Source organism: Felis catus, chromosome B3 (assembly GCF_018350175.1).
Source record: "Felis catus isolate Fca126 chromosome B3, F.catus_Fca126_mat1.0, whole genome shotgun sequence".
Taxonomy (NCBI): Eukaryota; Metazoa; Chordata; class Mammalia; order Carnivora; family Felidae; genus Felis; species Felis catus.
Genome location: NC_058373.1, coordinates 138,635,846 through 138,656,357, shown reverse-complemented (window position 1 = coordinate 138,656,357; position 20,512 = coordinate 138,635,846). Strand labels below are relative to the sequence as shown.

The 20,512-nt window shown below is 52.3% G+C and overlaps 1 protein-coding gene across 4 annotated transcripts in view; it reads right to left on the bottom strand.

Moving 5' to 3' along the window:
• The window catches only part of LOC101082667 (B2 bradykinin receptor), a 52,350-nt gene extending 47,091 nt beyond the window's left edge, over window positions 1-5,259 (bottom strand). The window contains exon 1 of one of the 4 annotated variants that reach the window (XM_006933087.5): window positions 4,647-5,259. The gene's annotated coding sequence lies outside the window, so the exon portion shown is untranslated. The remainder of the gene's footprint in view (window positions 1-4,646) is intronic. The other 3 variants (XM_045060488.1, XM_006933086.5, XM_006933085.5) reach the window with 3 other exon arrangements.
• Window positions 5,260-20,512: the final 15,253 nt, after the last annotated feature.

Below are 20,512 nucleotides of genomic sequence, written 5' to 3'. Positions count from 1 at the left end.
GTCACGGGTACAAATCAGCACAATAACAACCACAGAAGTGACAGGGACTCTACAGTTTATGACATCCTGCGAGGTGTCCCGTCCAGGTACCGCTGATTTTCAAGTGTGGACCCATGAGGCCCAGAGAAACCAAGTGACTTGTCTGAGGTCGCTCTGCTGTCTCGTGAGTTTGGACTGGGGTCTGGAATTCAGCTCTCTGTGCCGCACCTGACGGGGCTCCACAGAGTTCAGGAGGCCCGCAGGTGCTGGGGGTGGTGGAGGGTGGAAACCTAAAGGTTAGGCCCGAAGGGAAGTACAACAGGGCTCCTGCTGTCACCACCCAAGGATGAGGTGTCTGGGAACATGAGCACGTGTGTACTGGGATGCTCTTTTCCCTGGGAACTCCCAAGATGTAGTGGCCCCACAGCAGGGCAAAGACCACACCTCTGATAGTCTCAGATCCATCCAACCATCCATCCATCCATCCATCCATCCAACCATCCATCCATTCATCCAACCATCCATCCATCCAACCATCCATCCATCCAACCATTGATCCATCCAACCATCCATCCATCCATCCATCCATCCACCCATCCATCCATCCAACCATCCATCCATCCAACCATCGATCCATCCATCCAACCATCCATCCACCCATCCATCCATCCATCCACCCATCTAACCATCCACCCATGCATCATCCACCCATCCATCCACCCATCCATCCATTCATCCACCCATCTAACCATCCACCCATGCATCCATCCACCCATGCATCCATCCAACCATCCATCCATCCATCCATCCATCCACCCATCTAACCATCCACCCATGCATCCATCCACCCATGCATCCATCCAACCATCCATCCATCCATCCATCCATCCACCCATCTAACCATCCACCCATGCATCCATCCACCCATGCATCCATCCACCCATCCATCCACCCATCCATCCATCCATCCACCCATCTAACCATCCACCCATGCATCATCCACCCATCCATCCACCCATCCATCCATTCATCCACCCATCTAACCATCCACCCATGCATCCATCCACCCATCCATCCATCCATCCATCCATCCATCCAACCATCCATCCACCCATCCATCCACCCATCTAACCATCCACCCATGCATCCATCCACCCATCCATCCATCCAACCATTCATCCATCCATCCAACCATCCATCCATCCATCTATCCATCCATCCATCCATCCAACCATCCATCCACCCATCCATCCACCCATCTAACCATCCACCCATGCATCCATCCACCCATCCATCCATCCATCCATCCATCCAACCATCCATCCACCCATCTATCCATCCATCCATCCATCCATCCAACTATCCATCCATCCATCCATCCATCCAACCATCCATCCACCCATCTATCCATCCATCCATCCAACCATCCATCCACCCATCCATCCACCCATGTAACCATCCACCCATGCATCCATCCACCCATCCATCCATCCATCCATCCAACCATCCATCCATCCATCCATCAATCCATCCATCCATCCATCCACCTCTGCTAGGTGGGCACCTGCAGTGATTCTGATACCTGCTTGCACCTCACAACACCCTCTGAGTTAAAACTCACCATGGCCTTCAGACATAGAAATGATTATCCCCATTGCACACCCGAGAAAACAAACTCAGAGAGCGTCCCTAAGGAGGAAGCAGTCGGGATTTGAACTTATGTGTGTTCCACCCTGCTTTGTGCTGTGACGATTTTGCCCGGGCTTCTATTTTTCTAGCCCTCAGGACCTCACAGATCCCCACTTTGATGACAGAGTCAAAGAAGTAGCTGACTGTTTGGGTTTGCAGTAGAAAATGTGTCTTGGTTAAGGGGCTGTGGAGGTTTAGCTCCGAATGGACCTACAAGGACTGGAGTTGGACAGTCCAGCCCCAAGAACTAGAAAGTGGCCCATCGCTCAGTAGGAGAAGAGTTTCGCTCCAGTCTAAGAAAGGTCTTTTTAACAGTAGAACTCTCCTGAGATGGAGCGGGCTGCCTGGTAAAGAAGGGAGCTCCCCATCCCTGGAAGTGTGTGCACTAAGAAAGATACTCACAGGTCAGGGGATTCCTAGACTGGGTGAGCGTTGGAAGTGATGTACTCAGGGAGTCAAATATTAGTAAGTTCTGATCATTTGACTCATGGTCTTGAGATAGTCTGAATCCTCAAAGCAACACACTTTGTGTGCTTTAAAAAAAACTAGACTGTATTTTGGGGGAAGTTTTAGGTTCACAGAAAAATTGAACAGAAAGTACAGAGACTTCCCATATATTCCCTGCCCCCACACATGCACAGCCTCCCCTGTGATCAACATCCCCCACCAGAGTGGTGCATTTATTACAATGAACACCTATACTGATACATCATTATCACCCAACATCCACAGGGTTCCCTTGGCATTGTATATTCTATGGGTTTGGACAAATGTATAATGACGTGTATCTCCCATTACAGCATCGTAAGATTAGTTTCACTGCCTCTCCCTAATCCCTGGCAACTACTGCTCTTTTTACAATCCCCTAGCTTTGCCTTTTCCATAATGTGATATAATTGAAACCATACAGTATGTAGCCTTTTCATATGGGTGTCTTTGATTTAGTAATTCCATCCATCTATCCATCCATCCATCCATCCATCCATCCATTCAGTCATCCGTTCAGTCATCCATCAATCCATCCATCCATCCCCTCATCCATCCATTCATCCATCCATCCATCCTCACATCATTCCATCCATCCATCCATCCATTCATCCATCCATCCATCCATCCATCTTCCCATCCATCCATCCATCCATCCATCCACTCATCCATCCATCCATCCATCCATCCATCCATCCATCCACTGATCCATCCATCCATCCATCCATCCATCCACTGATCCATCCATCCATCCATCCATCCACTCATCCATCCATCCATCCATCCATCCATCCATCCATCCATCCACTGATCCATCCATCCATCCATCCATCCACTCATCCATCCATCCATCTATCCATCCATCCATCCATCCATCCACTCATCCAGCAAAAACCGAGAAGTGCCTGCGTTATGCTGAGTGTGGTTCTCTGTGCAGGGGAGGCAGCAGTGAACTCACAGAAGAGATTCTGCTTTCATTCTGAAAACCAGTCCTTGGCATTACCCTCTGACCCCCTCTGACCTTTCAGGCCAGACAGTCATTATGTTAGCAGAGACCACATGGCACAGATGTTTCCCCTGCTTGGTCCCTGCTTGGCCAGTATCTTCCTGAATTTGGTCTAAGCCAAAGCCCTTAGTTCCCCCCACTCCTCCAACCTAGACTCAGTTATTTGAACCTTCCCCTGTGTATACATGACAGAGCCCGAGTCCTAGAGAGGCTGAGACATTTCCCCCGATGGCGAGCGAAGGGCTTGGCTGGGGTTATGTCCCCATGCTGAGACTGTTTCTTCACCCCTACCCTGAGGGGCTTGGAGCACAGAAGTGCAGGAGTTTTGTGAATTTAGGGCAGACCTGAGATACGACCCTAGGGTTTCGCCTGTTGTGGGGACAGCACGGGGTCATTCTTGTTTTCGATGTTTTTCCAAACTTCTCCTGGCTGTTCCCCACACCTGCCCGCCTTCTCTACCGCACGCAAGGGGAAAGCAGAAAACTCCTTCCTCGAGCCTGTGAGGCTCCCCATCACCCCACTGCTGCCAGGGCCTAGAAGGCCATAGAATAGTTTTCCTCCAGAGGATGTAACAGCACCCTCTGGGGTGGCCCACCCCACCCCCAGCCAAGCCCTTCTCTCCTTTAGAGAAAGGACCCCCGTGATCTCACATCTGGATCACAGCTCCCACTTCCTGTGGGCTGGCGGGAGCCACAGGCAGCCTGTGACTCAGGGAGGCACATTCTAACCTGCCTGGGAGAGCAACGCCCATTGCCCACCCCAACCCAGGCTCACGAACCACCTGCCCTCAGCAGCTCTGACTGCGCACCGACTGCACACGTGGGGCTTTGCAGGCAAGCGCAAGCCCATTTCTACCTTTGTAACCACCCTGCCAAGTCATATTTATGCTCAGGAAACGAGGGGGAAAATAGTTGGCTCAAAAATGTCACCCAGGGGATGAGAGCAGACCTGTGACTCCAAACCATGCAAAGCCCATGCTCTGAGCCATGACCAGTTTTATCCACGACAGACAGGACCAGCACAGGAGGGAGCGTTTATAAACCTTCTCCCATCTGCCGCCTGATTTAACTCCGGCCACCCTGGGAAGCCAGCAAGTAGAGTTCTTTGTAGACAGAGAAGCTGAGTCTCAGAGAGGTTAAGAAACTTGCCTGGGGTCACACAGGGCCAATGATCAGCACAGCTGTGAGATAAAAGCCAGGTTCCAGAGTCTACACCCCACACCCATCCCTGCTGTACGACGCTTGCTCCTTACTGCTTATGTCCGAGGCAGCTACCCAGAATCTACAGAAATCAGATCGCTGAATTGTTTACACAAACACACACATGCCTGTCTCGATTCAGGGAGAAGACAAATCTAGAACCAACAAGATCATTCCTCCTGTTTGGGAGCCGTTCTTGTGACTTGCCAGGACTAAGAAAGGGAAGGAACTCCCCGCCCCCCCCCCCCCCCAGGACCTGAGGGAACTTTAGCCCTTGTGACACTCACCTGCAGACTCTCTCTTGGTGCTGGGACCTCCTGTCCTCCTGGCAACGGCGAGGCGACTGGACCGGCCCCTGTCCAGGACTCACCTTGTCCAGAGCGAGCCACGGGAGCACCTCGGTGGCTCCCTCCGTGCGGCAGGGCAGCCCGATGTCCCCACCCCTCCTAGGAGCTGCCAGAACAGAGCCGGAGTGGCGGAGGGAACAGCTCATCTTTCAAGGGCTGGGTGGTGATGTCATCACCCTCCTGGGCACTTCCTCCCTCCACCTCCAGCCCAGCCCAGTGCTCCTACCCAGCGACAGGGCCAGGCTGGCTACACTTTCTAGAACCCAGGCAGGCAGAGGCCACACCGAGGTGGTTACAGCTACCCTGTGAGCCTTGAGAGCTCGGTGAGCCACATGGAAGATTTCCAGGTTTGTCCGAGGAATGTTCTATTGTGTAGCCTGGCTGCCCTTTAGAGTCACAGGGTGGCCAATGTGTTGGGGGCTCAAAATCAGCCGGTCCTGGATCCGGGTCCCCGTACTCCCTTCCTTGGCTAAGGGCTTGGGGGAAAGTAGCTTAACCTCTCTGAGCCGTGAGGCGGAGCTGAGATCGTGGCCAGGGTCACAGGGGATGTGGTCAGGATTAACAGCTTTTGCTGTGTGTCAGACGCTTTTTCTAGGCACATCAATGGATTAACTCAGCCAATCCTCACTGGAACCCAGGCAGCCTGGCTCCAGAGTCTGTGGTCGGAACCACTGTGCTGTCCCTTTTCTCTGTCACGTGCAGTGATGGATGTGAAAAGTGGATGTGTCGCAGGTGACCCCTAAATCCTAAATAGTATTCTTCCTTCTGGTGTTGAGGCAGGTAGCTGGCGGGCTCCGTAAGTGACCGAGTGTGTCTAATACATTTAACTCGTGTCATTATTTTCCTCACGTGGTTGTTTTTATGACTGAGTTCCAGTGTAAACAGCGGTCATGCCTCCCAAGGGGGCGACAGAAACGTGGAAACAACTTTAGAGAAAGAAGACCTTTCCTTGGCTTGTTCTGTGGCCACACGTAAGGTTTGCGCTGCCCCCTCTCCCCCCTGCCGCTCCACTGATCTGGGGGGTGTTTGGCAATGATTTCTTCCCTCTTCAACACTGATTGGCTTCCTTGGCTTTTCTCTGGAGACTTCCTGACAATCTGCAGCACTTAACGTTTCCAGCAGTTCATAAGCTGGAAAGTGCAGGGGCTTTCAAGTGTATATATTTTTACAGCCTTGAAACCTTTCCTTGAAAAGAGACCAGATAAAGTGGATGCAGTGGAGGTGGGGTGGGGTGGGGGATAGATAGGAAGGTCAGATCCCCACCTATCTCCTTTTCCCCTGTCATTCCTCTGAAGCAAGCCTACAAACGGTGATCAAGCCTACAAACAGTCACCACAGAGAGAGGAAAACTGAGTCACAGAATAGTTCACTGGGATCCAGGCCTGGCTTGGCTGTAGAGTGAAGTCCCTCCCCAGCCTGGGTGCCTCAGTTGACTCCTCAGGGTACTGGCCCCTCCTACCACACGGGAGTCCTTAATAGGCTCCCCCAGGAGTCCCCGAGCCCTCTAAAATGGTGTGCAGAATTGTACGCGGATGCTCTTTCCAGCTGAGAGGGTTGCCTTCGCCAAGTTACTGAAGACCAAAGCATGTTGAGACCCAACAGAACAGAGACCTTGTGAAGTCCCCAACTGGTACATTCTTGGGTTCCAGGTCTACGAGATGAAAATCCTCAGATATCCGAATCCGGTGTTGAGGCTTTGGTAGATGCTATTGAGAGAGCTCCAAAAGGCATCCATCCACCCACACACTTTTCCATATGCTGCCATAAATACAGTTTTTGAAAAATACCGTCTGATCCAGGTGGAGGCTGGTCAGTTTTTCTTAGCGGCTAAGTTCCCATTCTGACACCTTCCTTGCCAGGCTCTCACACTCTGGTCTACTATGTACTTAATTATCCTGTGGCCAGGTACCACATAACTGTGGACACCCCCCGATACCCTGGAACTCAAAAAACTGTTCATATTAGCCATTCCCAGGGAGCCTAGGAATCCTCGCTAACCCCACCCTTCTTGCCATAGGTAAGCCACTCCCTACAGCTCTGGTGTGCTGCTACCCTGTCCCTGGGTACAGCCCCTTATATGGATCTGCCTGGAAGCCTTCTCATATTTGGAACTAAAGTAACACAAAGTTCTATCTTTCATCTATCCAATTATCATTGTGTTGTGTCATCAAAAGAATATTTAAATCTTATCAAACAATTATCCACTCTTCATTCACCTACAAGTGTATCCACCCATTCATCCAAATATCCATCCATCCATCCATCCATCCATCCATCCATCCATCCACCAACCCACCCACCTATCCACTAACCCATCTATCCATCCATCCATCCATCCATCCATCCATCCACCAACCCACCCAACTATCCACTAACCCATCTATCCATCCATCCATCCATCCATCCATCCATCCATCCATCCACCAACCCACCCACCTATCCACTCATCCATCCATCCATCCATCCATCCATCCATCCATCCATTCATCCACCAATCCACCTACCTATCCACTAACCCATCCATCCATCCATCCATCCATCCATCCATCCATCCACCAACCCACCCACTTATCCACTCATCCATCCATCCATCCATCCATCCATCCATCCATCCACCAACCCACCCACCTATCCACTAACCCATCTATCCATCCATCCATCCATCCATCCATCTATCCATTCATCCACCAACCCACCCACCTATCCACTAACCCATCCATCCATCCATCCATCCATCCATCCATCCATCCATCCACCAACCCACCCACCTATCCACTAACCCATCCATCCATCCATCCATCCATCCATCCATCCATCCATCCACCAACCCACCCACCTATCCACTAACCCATCCATCCATCCATCCATCCATCCATCCATCCATCCATCCACCAACCCACCCACCTATCCACTAACCCATCCATCCATCCATCCATCCATCCATCCATCCATCCATCCACCAACCCACCCACCTATCCACTAACCCATCCATCCATCCATCCATCCATCCATCCATCCATCCACCAACCCACCCACCTATCCACTAACCCATCCATCCATCCATCCATCCATCCATCCATCCATCCATCCACCAACCCACCCACCTATCCACTAACCCATCCATCCATCCATCCATCCATCCATCCATCCATTCATCTACTCACCACCCACTCATCCAGCTACCCATGAACTCATGTATCAGACATCCACATAGCTAGGCTGTGCATTGGTAGAAAGAAATGAATAAATCTGCCTGCCTGCCACAGAGGCCAGTCCCTTGCTTAGGGGCAGAACCTAGGTGAGGCACCAGGTCCTTTCAAAAGGAGCTCTGTGTGGACTCAGGAACCACCCACTTTAATTTTTATCTGTATTAGCATGTTTTCTGTACTTCATTTTTGCTATGAGGAAACTTGACTAAACCCTTCCTGCAAAATCACTGCACCCACTGACTTCTTATACTCCTCACCACTGAGTCCGCTTGGCTGGGGCCTGCAGAGAGGGTTCGGCCATGCCAGGACTCCCGGCTCCAGCTAGCACAGCTGCATTCAGAGAGAACCAGAGGGGGATCGAGTTATTTCTACACAACCCTCATGGCTTCCCCATGAAGGCAGGGCCCCTTTGCGAGGCATGGGGGGAACCTGCCCAGGCCCCCTGGCCTTTCCAGCCTCAGGCCCAGCTCCTAAGCTTTAGCCTCATGGAACCACCTAAGGTTCCTGAATGCACAGATCACGCTTACTTCTGGACTTTTGCACATGCTGTAATCTCCGCCCGGAGCTCTCTTCCTTTGCCCTCACCTGTTAAGCCTTGCTCTTCCCTTAGGGGGCTGCTCAGGAACACTTCCTGCTGTGCCTGGTTGGGGTGTGGGGCCTGTCTGCACTCAGCAGCCTGACTGTGTCCTCCCACAGCCTTGGGGTTTCCTCTGTGCCCCCTGGATGTGAATTCCATGAGCAGGGACTCCTGTTTTTACTTATTGCCTGTCTATCAGCCAGCACAGAGTAGGCACCCTATGAATACATGTTAATGGAATGAAGACACAACCCAGTCGATGGACAAAAGCCCCCAGATCCAACCTTTTTGGGGTGAAGAAAAGACCACACAAAATAGAACAGTACAAAAGCAAGCCATAGACATGTATGTTCGTATATTTGTTTATATATGTCTAGCCCCTCCACTCCAGTGTTCTAGAACATTCTCTCCAACTTCTGTGTATGGGGCTAGCGTTGTTATCCTCACCCCTCTTCCACCCCCCAACCCAGGAAGGCCCCCAGGGGTGGGCTCTTTGTACAGAACACCACAGTCCTGACCAGAAAGCCAACCCCCATTCTCTGTGATCACCGGCCACTGGGCGAAAGGCTGATCTGTCAAACACACCCCAGACAGACCCGTCCTGGAAAGCTGGCAAATCGAAAGGTAAGCTGACTTTGATGCAGAACAAAACACATGCAGAGCCCGTAGTTTTAAATGGTTGGCACCTCCAGCCACACCTATGAACCCGACGGAGTTCACCCCAGCTCTCGTGCACCTCTGTCCTGCCTCTGGTCCCCGCGCCCAGAGGCTCCTACGCAGCCCTGCTGGAGGCATTGTTCTTGTGCTCCGACCCCACGGCCGCCCCGCTGCCCGGTGATAACCCTCTTGGCTATTTAAGGCCATTCCAGGCAAAGAAAAATTAAAAATCTAACTTATTAGCACGCATCTTCATTTGCTCAACGCCAGTTTTAAGTGCAAAAACATCAGTGCATTTAACTCATAGGTGAAATCATCAAAATGACATAATTCAAGTTTCATAGCTAGTGTGTGCAGATGTATCTGGTTCGTATTAGGCAGTGGGAAACACTGCAGAAAACAAAAGCATCTGTTTTTGTTTAACTTTGGGCTATGGGAATTTTCCCCACGGTTTCTGTCCAACTGGGCTTTCCCAAAGCACTCCCCCTCCCCCACCCCTGATTGTGGGGGTGGGGGGCGGCGGGTGAGTGAGATCCTCGCTCTCCCTGGTATGCAGACCTCAGAAGGTGGGCTGTGAGAGGTATTGCAAGGGGTGACAGAGGCAGCATGAAGAGGCCAGTCCCTCCTCCAACCTTCTGTCCATCTCCTGGGATGCTGTTCTGGGAGGTGGGTGGTGGGGCCTGGTCCCCTTGGACCTGGCAGTCTGTCGAGCACCCCGGGTTTGGCGGGAAGGAGCCTTCTGTCTGCCCATCGGCCTGGCCACACTTCCTAACTCTGTCCTTGGCCCTGGGGCTGTCGCCAGCAGGTCTTGAGAGGTGGTTACTCACTTCCTGCCGCTGGGGCTGGGAAACCCTCAGGGTGTGGAGGGAGGCTGCTTCCTGGCACCCTGCGGGCCCTCTTCTCCTGGGACTGATGGCTGAACCAGGATCCCCAGGGAGCTGTCTCTGCGCGGGGTCCTCTATCTCCCATGGGACCTGGGGCCCCTCCCCGCCATGGCCTCCACCTGGGCACCTGTCTGGTTCATGCCCTGGATTCCACCAAGCTGGCACCATAGCCGGGCCTCTCCACTCTTCCTCCCACCCTCTCCTCCTCCTCTTCATCTTCATCGGGAACCTGAAGCCAGGAGGGGGAGTCCAGTGAGCAGTGGAGTTAGGCTTTGGTGGCTTCTGCCTGCGGAAGCTTCTCCTCCGAGGACTTGAGGGGGGCGGGGGGGGGAAGGCTGGGGTGATTGGCCGAAACGTTTGGGGATGTGCAGGGAGGAGAGCTGGAAGGACATCGCATTGCCCTCCTCACCCCTATTCGCCCTCCCAAATCCCCAATTTCATCCCCTTGGCCACGGGAAGTGACACTGTGGGCCCCGTGCTCAGGGGAGATTCCCTAGGGAAGGCTCCGCGTCCTGGATGCGCCCTCCTGTCCCACGTGTCTTCCAGTGGCCCCTTCACAGCCCAGGTCTTCAGCCCCTGTGGACCCCAGCTGGGGATCGCGCTGTGTTCTCCCGGCTGCCCCTCCCTGGACTGCCTTCCCATCGCTCTCTGGCTGGTGCGGTGCACCTGCTCCAGAGGCCCCCGTTCGCTCTGAGCTTGGGGTTCCACAGCCCTCACCTTCTGTCCGCGCTCTCAATGCCCCAGGGCCGTCTTCCCTCTGGGCCTCCCAGACCCGGTCACTCGTCACTGGGGTGGCTTGGGCCCATGATTCGCGATTCTAACTGCTCCGTGCATCCGTCTCCTCTCCTACCACAGAGGCGATGATCCCGCCTGGCGGGGCCTGAGACTCAGGTGAGGCGATGGGTGCGTGGCGCTGGTCGAGCAGCAGACAGAGGGACGGGTCCACAGCAGGAGCCCAGACCTGACTTCCAGCCCTGCGCCGTCACAGGTGCGCTAGCATGGGCGGGATCCCGGCGTCCTCACGGTAAACAGGGTTACCGAGTCACGCGGGGCTGCTGGTGGCTAAGTGGGGATTTGGGCAGCCCTGCTTCTCACCGGATTAGTCCTCTCTTCCTGGCAGTATAGACCGCAAGCGCTCTTCCTTGCCTGCCTTTACAAAAAAAAACGTAACATAAGTCAACCACTTTTGAGTTCATTGCTGTTGAGCCCATTTGCAGTGTTGTACCATCACTTTGGTCTAGTTTCAAAACACTTCCGTTCCCCTCAATGGAAAGCCTGGCCCCACTGGCACTCCCTCCCCAGACGCCCCTCTCCCCAGCCCCTGGCAGCCGCCCATCTGCTTTGTGTTTAGGGATTCACTTGCTCTGGATAGTTCCAGATCACACAATCTGGGGCTTTTGGGGGCTGGTTCCTTTCACTCAGCCTAATGGTTTTGAGGTTCAGCCGCGTGGTAGCGGGGTCTGTACTTCGAGCCTGTTTACAGCCGAGTAATATTCCATCATGCGTGGAGAGACCACGTTTGCGTATCCATCCACACACACGGATGGATCTTTGCACTGTTTCTACCTTTTGACCATTGTGAACGATGCAGGTGTAACATCCACGTAAGAGCATCTGAGTTCCTGTTTTTTCAGTTCTTTGGGGCAAAGACCAGGAGTGGAATTGCTGGGTCATGCCGAAGCTCTGTTTACCTTTCCGAGGAGCGGCCGGGCTGTTTTCCACGGCAGCTCCGTTCTCCCCGCGTTCTCTCCCCTCAGGTCCAAGCGCCGGGCCACCGATGCTGTTGGGGAGGGAGAGGGGCTTGGACCCGGGGCCTTTGGAGTTTCCCCTGACTCAGTGGTCTACCCTTCGGAACCAGCACCGGCCTCCTTTTTACCCCCAGTGTCGGTTAGATTTCCAGTTCCCTGAGATGCGTTGCCATGTGTTCCTCATCAGAGTCTTCTAATGAGTCAGAGAAGTAGAGTATTTGGCCCAAAGCCGCCCAGCTCAGGAGAGGCTGAGTTGGAACATGAATCCAGGTCTCCCGCCCCTGGTGCGCTGGCCTACAGGATGCGGGGCTCCAGCCCAAAGTCTCCACCTTCCAGTGGGTCGCCCCACAGTCCAGGCTGTCCCGGGAGCTGTCTGCCCTCCGCCCCAACACAAGTGCTCTGGCCTCCCTGGGGGAGAGAAACACTCTAAGTACACAACATTCTGGGCCACATTCCTCTGCCCAGGGTGGCTGGATCCCCAGGTCGGGGCCTCCAGCCAGGTTCCCTTCACCCTTGACTAATTCCCCTTCGGTTTACTTTCAGGTCTGTTTTCTGAACGCAGCCCCTGGAGGCTCCCGGCCCCCTCAGGGCACCCTGAGGTCGGTCACAGCCACCCTCTGGCAAAGCGTCATGGCTCCTAAGTGCCGGGGACCTTGCTCTAGCCAGGCCCCACCAGGCAGGTAGGTTACAGGTGTCACCTCCAATTCACAAGGTCAGCCTCCAGGTAGGAATCACCGCACCGTGTCCTCAATGAAGAAATCGGGGCTCCCAGGGGTCAACAAGCTGAACTCGGGTACGTGACCCAGCTATTGTCCCCAAGGTCATTGCAGTGGCCCCAGCTGGTTTCCCACTACCCCCTCCCCCCACCCCCCGCCAACCTTTCTCCTCATAGCTGCCGGAGGGATCTTTTCGTAATTAAAAAACTTTAAAAAAATGTGCACACAGTACAATTCATTCTTTGTTGTGTCCGGGTCTGTGGGTTTTGACAAATGCGGACTCGTGTACCCAGTGCCCTAGAGCGACGCAGAACAGTGCGATCCGCTATACAAGGGCCCCTCTGTGCTCATGCCCCGCCCCCCCTCCCTGGCCCTGCTCTCTGGCAACGAGCCATCTGTGCTCTGTCCAGAGGGATTTTTTAAGAAGGTAAAAAACCCTCCTGTGGATTTTTCACACCTAAAATAAAACACAGCCCCAGGTCCGGTGGCCCACCCATCGCTTTCCTGCCCAGGACACTGGCACGGCAGGTCCCACCCCTGGGAACGTTCTTCCCTCTGGTCCCCTGGCCAGTCCCTCTTCCCCCAGTCACAGCCTCAGTGGCTCCTCTCCAGGGAGTCTTCTCTGCCATCCTGGCCAGGGAGGTACCCACCACCCCGGTCTGTTATCCCGTGTCACCTGAGGCTCCTCTGCGACAGACACCTGCCATGTGCGGTGACGTGCGTGCGTTCATCTGTGGGGCCCCTGTGTCTGCCACGAACCCGTAGCTCCGTGAGGGCAAGAACCATGTCTACACTGCCCGCCAGTCCACAGCCAGGCACATACGAGGGGCTCATTAACCGCTCATGGAACAGCTAAAGGAAGGCCATGGATGGCTGTGAACCCGGTTGCTTTCTTGTTCCCAACTTTACCTTTCCCACGATGCCCTGTGGCCTCCCCAGATTTCTCACACATCTGTCCATCGGTCCATCCATCCGTCTGTCCATCAAACACCCACCAGGGCCAGATTTGTTCTCTTGCACCAGCCCAGGGCTCACAGAACCGGGAAAGCTGGGTCCCTGCTTTCTCATGGTCAAGATGGACAGTCCCCTGCACTTCAGAGGCAGGAGAGCACCCTCCCATCCATTTCTCTACATGGCCACCTTGTCACAGCTCTGTGAGGTGAGTGACACTGGAATTATCAACAGGAGGGAGAGTGACCCTGCCCAGGGAGAACGGGGGCGGAGGGTGGTTCTGGGCAGTCCAGTGGGTGGAGTCACGCTGTCCCCTGAGAAAGTGTGCTTGGGGAGGTAGGAGGTGGGGCAGGGGGGCAGCCCTTACATTGGGGCCCCTGGTGGGCGCAGCAGGAGTCTGGAGCCTGGGAGGGTCTGTGAGGGGGCCTGGGGCGGTGGGGGGAGCATCTCAGAGCTGAAGGCCCCCGCCCACCCTGTGCCCAGTGGGGAAACCGGGGTACTTCTGGCTGGGCTTTTCCCTCCCCACTCCCACCGGAGCGCAGTGGGTCCCCGTGTTTCTTGGTAGGTCACAAGAGCATCCTGGAGATGCAGGGGAGGGGTACTCTGGGGCCAACGTGGGAACCAGTCCCTACGATGACGTCAGGGTGACAGCAAGCACGTCCTGTTGTCCCTGCCCCCAGACGCAGGCACCACCTTCCTGAATACCACACTGTCACGGACCTCGAGTTTGTCGAGGTGGGAGCGGGGGATCCAGAGTTCCCGGTTGCCAGAAATAGGTGAGGGGCCCCCCGACGGGGCAGAGACCATGTGGGTGGTGGCTGGCCACTCTTCCGGGCACCGAGCCGCCTTCTCTTCCCAGACTAGAGTGATTCAGAAAGTAAGGAGGTGACGTTTTCCTTCCCCGAGGGTCGCTGTTTTGATTCCAGGGTTTATTTGAGGATAGAGAATATTTTAGCACTCGGATGGAAGCCAGAGTGGATTATGTGAAATTACCGAGACTGACACCGTGCCGGGCATAAGGGGAATGAATATGTAATAAACAGACGCTGATCGAATAAACAAATACATTGTCTCCCTGCCCCCTGAGGCACAGAGCACTTAGAGGCAAACAATGGAAACCACCGCAAGTGTGTGTCCTGAAGGCAGTAATGAAATGCTCGGGTCTCTGGGAATGGGGGGGGGGAGGGGGAGGGGCGGGGGGGAGGGGTCCCTACAGCCAGTCCTGGTGCCCAGAGGCCACCTCAGAGCTGCTGCGGTGCCCACACCGCTGCCGCCCCAGTGGGTCCCAGCCTCACTGCTGCCACCGCAGATGTGCTCAGGTTGGCAGGGGACGCCACACTCGCCCCCGGTGCATCAGGGAGCTGGACGCAGCCGCCACCGCCTTCCCGGGGGCGCTCTCTCGTTTCTCCTTCAGAGGCCCGATTGGGAATCCGCGGTCACACACCTGCACCCCAAGTTGCAAGAGGGGCTGGGAAAGCATTTGCCAACCTCCAAGACTCGGGGGGCGGGGAACCCCCACACTCAACAGAGTTTGTTCAGAGATGCGGGGGAGACCAACCAGAGTAAACGCGCTGGGCACCCCCCTGCGGCCGTCCCCGCTCAGGCCAGTCGGTATCCGGTGTCACCATGCTTCTGAGCCACTCTGCATCCCGTGTGACACCCCAGGCTGCACTTCCCCGCATCTCGGTGCATCACCACGCGTCTGTGAGTTCCTCTTGCTTCCCCTCCCCCAGCCTCCCAATGCGATTACAGGCACAATCTGGTTCCAGCCCACGTGGCTGCACTGGGACTGGGGAGCCAAGGGTCACACCATGATTAGGGTTACTGCTCTCCTAAGCCTCCTGTGACAAATGACCACAGCAGAAGGGTGTTCACTCACAGTTCTGGGGGCGGGGGCACAGGTCCGAGATGAGGGTGTCCACGGGGCTGCGTGCCTCCCGTTGGCTTCTGGTGGTGGCCAGCATCCCTTGGTGTTTCTTGGCCACCTCCCCCACCCATCTCTGCTCTGCACGTGCCTTCTCTGAGCATCTGCTCTCCGCCACCCCCCCCCCACCTCCCTGTCATGAGGATACTTGCGATGGTATTGAGGGTCCACGCGGACAATCCACAGTGGTCTCATCATCTCAATCATATCCGCAGAGATCATTTCTCCAAATAAGGTCACCTTGATTTTCTTTGACAAGGTCCTCCCCCTTGGTTTGCTTCTGTTTTCTTTCTCTGGAAACTTCCATTTCTCAGATCTTGAACTGCCTGTATTAAATCTCTACTCTTAGGGTTTTTTTTTCTTTTCCTTTACTGCTATTATTATTATTGTTCTTCTTTTGGGAACGTCCCTTGATGTTATTATTATTTTTTTATATATAATTTAACTTTATTTTTTATTTTATAAGATTTACTTCCAAATTAGTTAGTATATAGTGAAGCAATGATTTCAGTAGATTCCTTAGTGCCCCTTCCCCATTTAGCCCATCCCCCCTCCCACAACCCCTCCCATAACCCTCAGTTTGTTCTCCATATTTATGAGTCTCTTCTGTTGTGTCCCCCTCCCTGTTTTTATATTATTTTTGTTTCCCTTCCCTTATGTTCATCTGTTTTGTCTCTTAAAGTCCTCATATGAGTGAAGTCATATGATCTCTGTCTTTCTCTGACTAATTTCACTCAGCATAATACCCTCCAGTTCCATCCACATACTTGTAAATGGCAAGATTTCATTCTTTTTGATTGCCAAGTAATACTCCATTGTATATATATACCACATCTTCTTTATCCATTCATCCATCGATGGACATTTGGGCTCTTTCCATACTTTGGCTATTGTGGATAGTGCTGCTATAAACATGGGGGTGCATGTGTCCCTTCGAAACAGCACCCCTGTATCCCGTGGATAAATGCCTAGTAGTGCAATTGCTGGGTCGTAGGGTAGTTCTATTTTTAGCTTTTTGAGAAACCTCCATACTATTTTCCAGAGCGGCTGCACCAGCTTGCATTCCCACCAACAATGCAAAAGGGCTCCTCTTTCTCCGCATCCTCGCCAACACCTGTTGTTGCCTGAGTTGCTCATGTTAGCCATTCTGACAGGTGTGAGGTGGTATCTCCTTGTGGTTTTGATTTGTCTGTCCCTGATGATGAGTGATATTGAGCATTTTTCCATGTGTCAGTTGGTCCATCTGGATGTCTTCTTTGGAGAAGTGTCTATTCATGTCTTTTGCCCATTTCTTCACTGGGTAATTTGTTTTTGGGGTGTTGAGTTTAATAAGTTCTTTGTAGATTTTGGATACTAACCCTTTATCTGATATGTCGTTTGCAAATATTTTCTCCCATTCTGTCGGTTGCCTTTTAGTTTTGCTGAATGTTTCCTTCGCTGTGCAGAAGCTTTTTATTTTGATGAGGGCCCAGTAGTTCATTTTTGCTTTTGTTTCCCTTGCCTCCAGAGACGTGTTGAGTAAGAAATTGCTGCGGGCAAGATCAAAGAGGCTTTTGCCTGCTTTCTCCTCGAGGATTCTGATGGCTTCCTGTCTTACATTGAGGTCTTTCATCCACTTTGAGTTTCTTTTTGTGTATGGTGTCAGAAAGGGGTCCAGGTTCATTCTTCTGCATGTAGCTGTTCAGTTTTCCCAGCACCACTTGCTGAAGAGACTGTCTTTATTCCATTGGATATTCTTTCCTGCTTTGTCAAAGATTAGTTGCCCATACGTTTGTGGGTCCATTTCTGGGTTCTCTATTCTATTCCATTGATCTGAGTGTTTGTTCTTGTGTTAGTTAGTTATCATTTTTTTTCAAACAGCTTTATTGAGGTATAACGGACGTATAATAAACCGTGCATATTTAAAGTGTGCAGTTCGATGAGGCGCCTGGGTGGCTCAGTCGGTTAAGCGTCCAACTTCGGCTCAGGTCATGATGTCGTGGTCTGTGAGTTCGAGCCCTGTGTGGGGCATTTCCAAAGTTTGCCTTTGGGATTCATCATAATTTAGTCCCTTGAGCATAAACTTACTGGACCCTGTGCTTACTAAATATCGGCTGATTCACTTGGAATACAGATTTTAAGAACATAACAAGTAGTTCTAGATATGTTTGGTACCACTTAACCAAGAACACATGGCAGATAAATTAGTGATTCTTGGTATAATTTCTTAGTGATCAAATACATTGTCTTGTCTATATGCTTGACTAATCTACTATTAAAATCAAAACATTCAATGTTCGGGGCACCTGGGTGGCCCGGTCCCTTAAGCATCTGATTTTGACTCAGGTCATGATCTCATGGTTCATGAGTTCGAGCCCCGCGTTGGGCTCTGTGCTGACAGCTCAGAGCCTGGAGCCTGCTTCGGATTCTGTGTTTCCCTCTCTCTCTGTCCCTCCCCTGTGCGCTTGGTCTCTCCCTCACAAAAATGAATGAACATTAAAAAAAATTTTTTTAGATAAAATAAAGTGTGAAGTTTGGTAAGTTTTTAGGTAGGTATACACTTCGAAGCCATCACCGTAATCAAAATAACAAGTGCAAACATCCCACCATGAGCCCCTTAGGGATTCCTCCCAGATCACCTTCTGTTATCTGGATTAGTTGGTATTACTTAGAGATTTATAAAAGTGGAATCATATGGTGTGCCCTCTTTTTTTTGGCTGGCTTCTTTTACCCAACATGATTATTTCAAAATTCGCCCATATCGTTCTGTGTATCAGTCGTCGATCACTTTTTACTGTTTTGTCTCTGGGTGTGCTACAATCTGTTTATCCATGCATGTGCTGATGCACATCTGGGCTGTTTCTGGTTTGGGGGCTATTAGAAATATACTGCCATGGACATTCATATGGGATTCTTTTTAGGACACACATTTCCTTTCCTCTTGCTTGGGTAAGTACCCGGGAGCAGAATGGCGGGGTCATGTGGTAAGTGTAGGTTTCACTTTTTTGCGAACCACCCAACTGTTTTCGAAGCTGCGTAAATCATTTGACATTCCCACCAGTAATGTCTGGCGATCCCAACTGGCTCATAGTTTCAGTGACACTTGGTAAGGTCAGCCTTTAAAAAAAATTTTTTTAAATATGTATTTATTTTTGAGAGAGAGAGAGAAAGAAAGAACGAGTGGGGGAGGGGCGGAGAGAGGGGGAGACACAGAACCCGAAGCAGACTCCAGGTTCCCAGCTGCCAGCACAGAACCCGATGTGGGGCCCGAACCCACGAGCTGTGAGATCATGACCTGAGCCGAAGTCGGACACTTAACCTCCTGAGCCACCCAGGCGCCCCAAGGTCAGCCTTTTTAATAGTAGCCAATGTAATAGGTGTGTTGGGGTATCTCATTGTGGTTGAATTTGAGTTGCACCAATGACTGTGATGTTGAGCATCTTTTCATCCCCTTATTTGTCATCATGTTGTTATTATTATTATCATTATTGGTAAAATGTCTGTTCAAATCTCTGTCTGCTTTTGAATCAGACAGTAAGTGTCTTTATTGTAGGGTTTTGATAGCTCTTGAAATATTTTGGACACAAGTCTTTTACCAGATAGATATGTACTTTGCAGAGATCTTTCTTCCGGTCTTAGTTATGACATTTTTAATGGACAAGAGCTGTGCTTATTCTTTTTCATTTTTATAGCATCCTGTTCTTGTTTAATGGATGTAATATTTTATTTCTGTAAGGATATTAAGTTTACTTTAAAAAATGTCTGCACCATCTCCTCTGTTTTCTGCACTGCTTATCCTCGGCCTCTTTTCCTCTTTGCTTTTAGGTTCATGGGTTTCCGCAAAGAGCCAATGCTCCTGGCTGTCTTTTTTTTTTTTTTTAATTTCTTTTAATATTTATTTATTTTTGAGAGAGAGAGAGAGAGAGAGAGAGAGAGACAGAGTGCGAGCAGGGGAGGGGCAGAGAGAGAGGGAGACACAGAATCCGAAGCAGGCTCCAGGCTCCGAGCTGTCAGCACAGAGCCCAACGTGGGGCACGAACCCACGAACTGTGAGATCATGACCTGAGCCACAGTCGGACACCCAACCGACAGAGCCACTCAGGCGCCCCTGCAGGCTCCCCCATTTTTATGTTCTTCTCGAGTTGTGCCCTTTTTGGTAATACCTCTACTAACATTTTAAAGGGGGTTGGGGAGGGAAGAGACCCATGGACGGCGAAGAGCCACTTTGACCAAAATCGGTATTTTTCTTTCTGCCCACAACACCCCTTCTTCCCATATGACGTATTTGCCTACTTCCACTGTTCACGCACCCTCACTGAGTCATTGCCTGTTGTCCCTCCCCGTCCCCCTTGTCCCTCACCACCTTCTGTCCCCTCTCTACCAGGCCAGTGGGACCCCCAAAGGCCAATGCCCCGATCCCACTGTCCACTCAGGATTGGCGGTCCCGGCGGGCCCAGACACGCCCAGAGCCTCCCTTGGGTCTTACCTCCTGGTTCTTCCTCTTTCCCTCAAACTTCCAGACCTCCCCCTTCCATCTCACCCCAAGCAGAGGACCATCCTGCTATTTCACAGAGAAAACCAGTGTCACTGGATGGGGCTTCCCCACTTCCCGTCACCCAGGCTCACGCCATCCTTTCCAGCCTGGACGCTGGCTCCGGGGCCGCTTCCCCAGTCTCTGCCCAGTAACCCAAGGGCTCCGTGGAAAACCGAAGTCAACTTACGTTACTTAAAACCCTTGATTGCTTCTCACTGTTTTTCTAATAAAGCCCGAACCCCTGCGGTGCTTGGCTGTCTTCGCCTCTTAGGTCCTCTGCCCAACTCCCCCTGCCCCTCACCCTCCCTGAGCTTTCTTTCCATCCCACGGGGGGGCAGGGGCTCTGCACCAGGCCTGTGAATCGTGAACAATGGTTCCATGTTGTGACAGGGAGGCCTGATGCTCTACCCAGAGTTACTCCGTTAATGTCCGGATCCTGGAGAGGGGATTAGCTCTGGGCCACTGTCACAAAGCACCACGGCCTGACTGTTGGGAAGCCAACAGCAGACCCCTTTTGTTTCCCAGTTCTGGGTGCTGAAGTCTGGGCATCGGCAGGGCCTCGCACCCTCTGAGGGCACCGGGGAAGGATGGGTCCAGCCCTCTCTCCCAGCCTCTGGGCTGTGACAG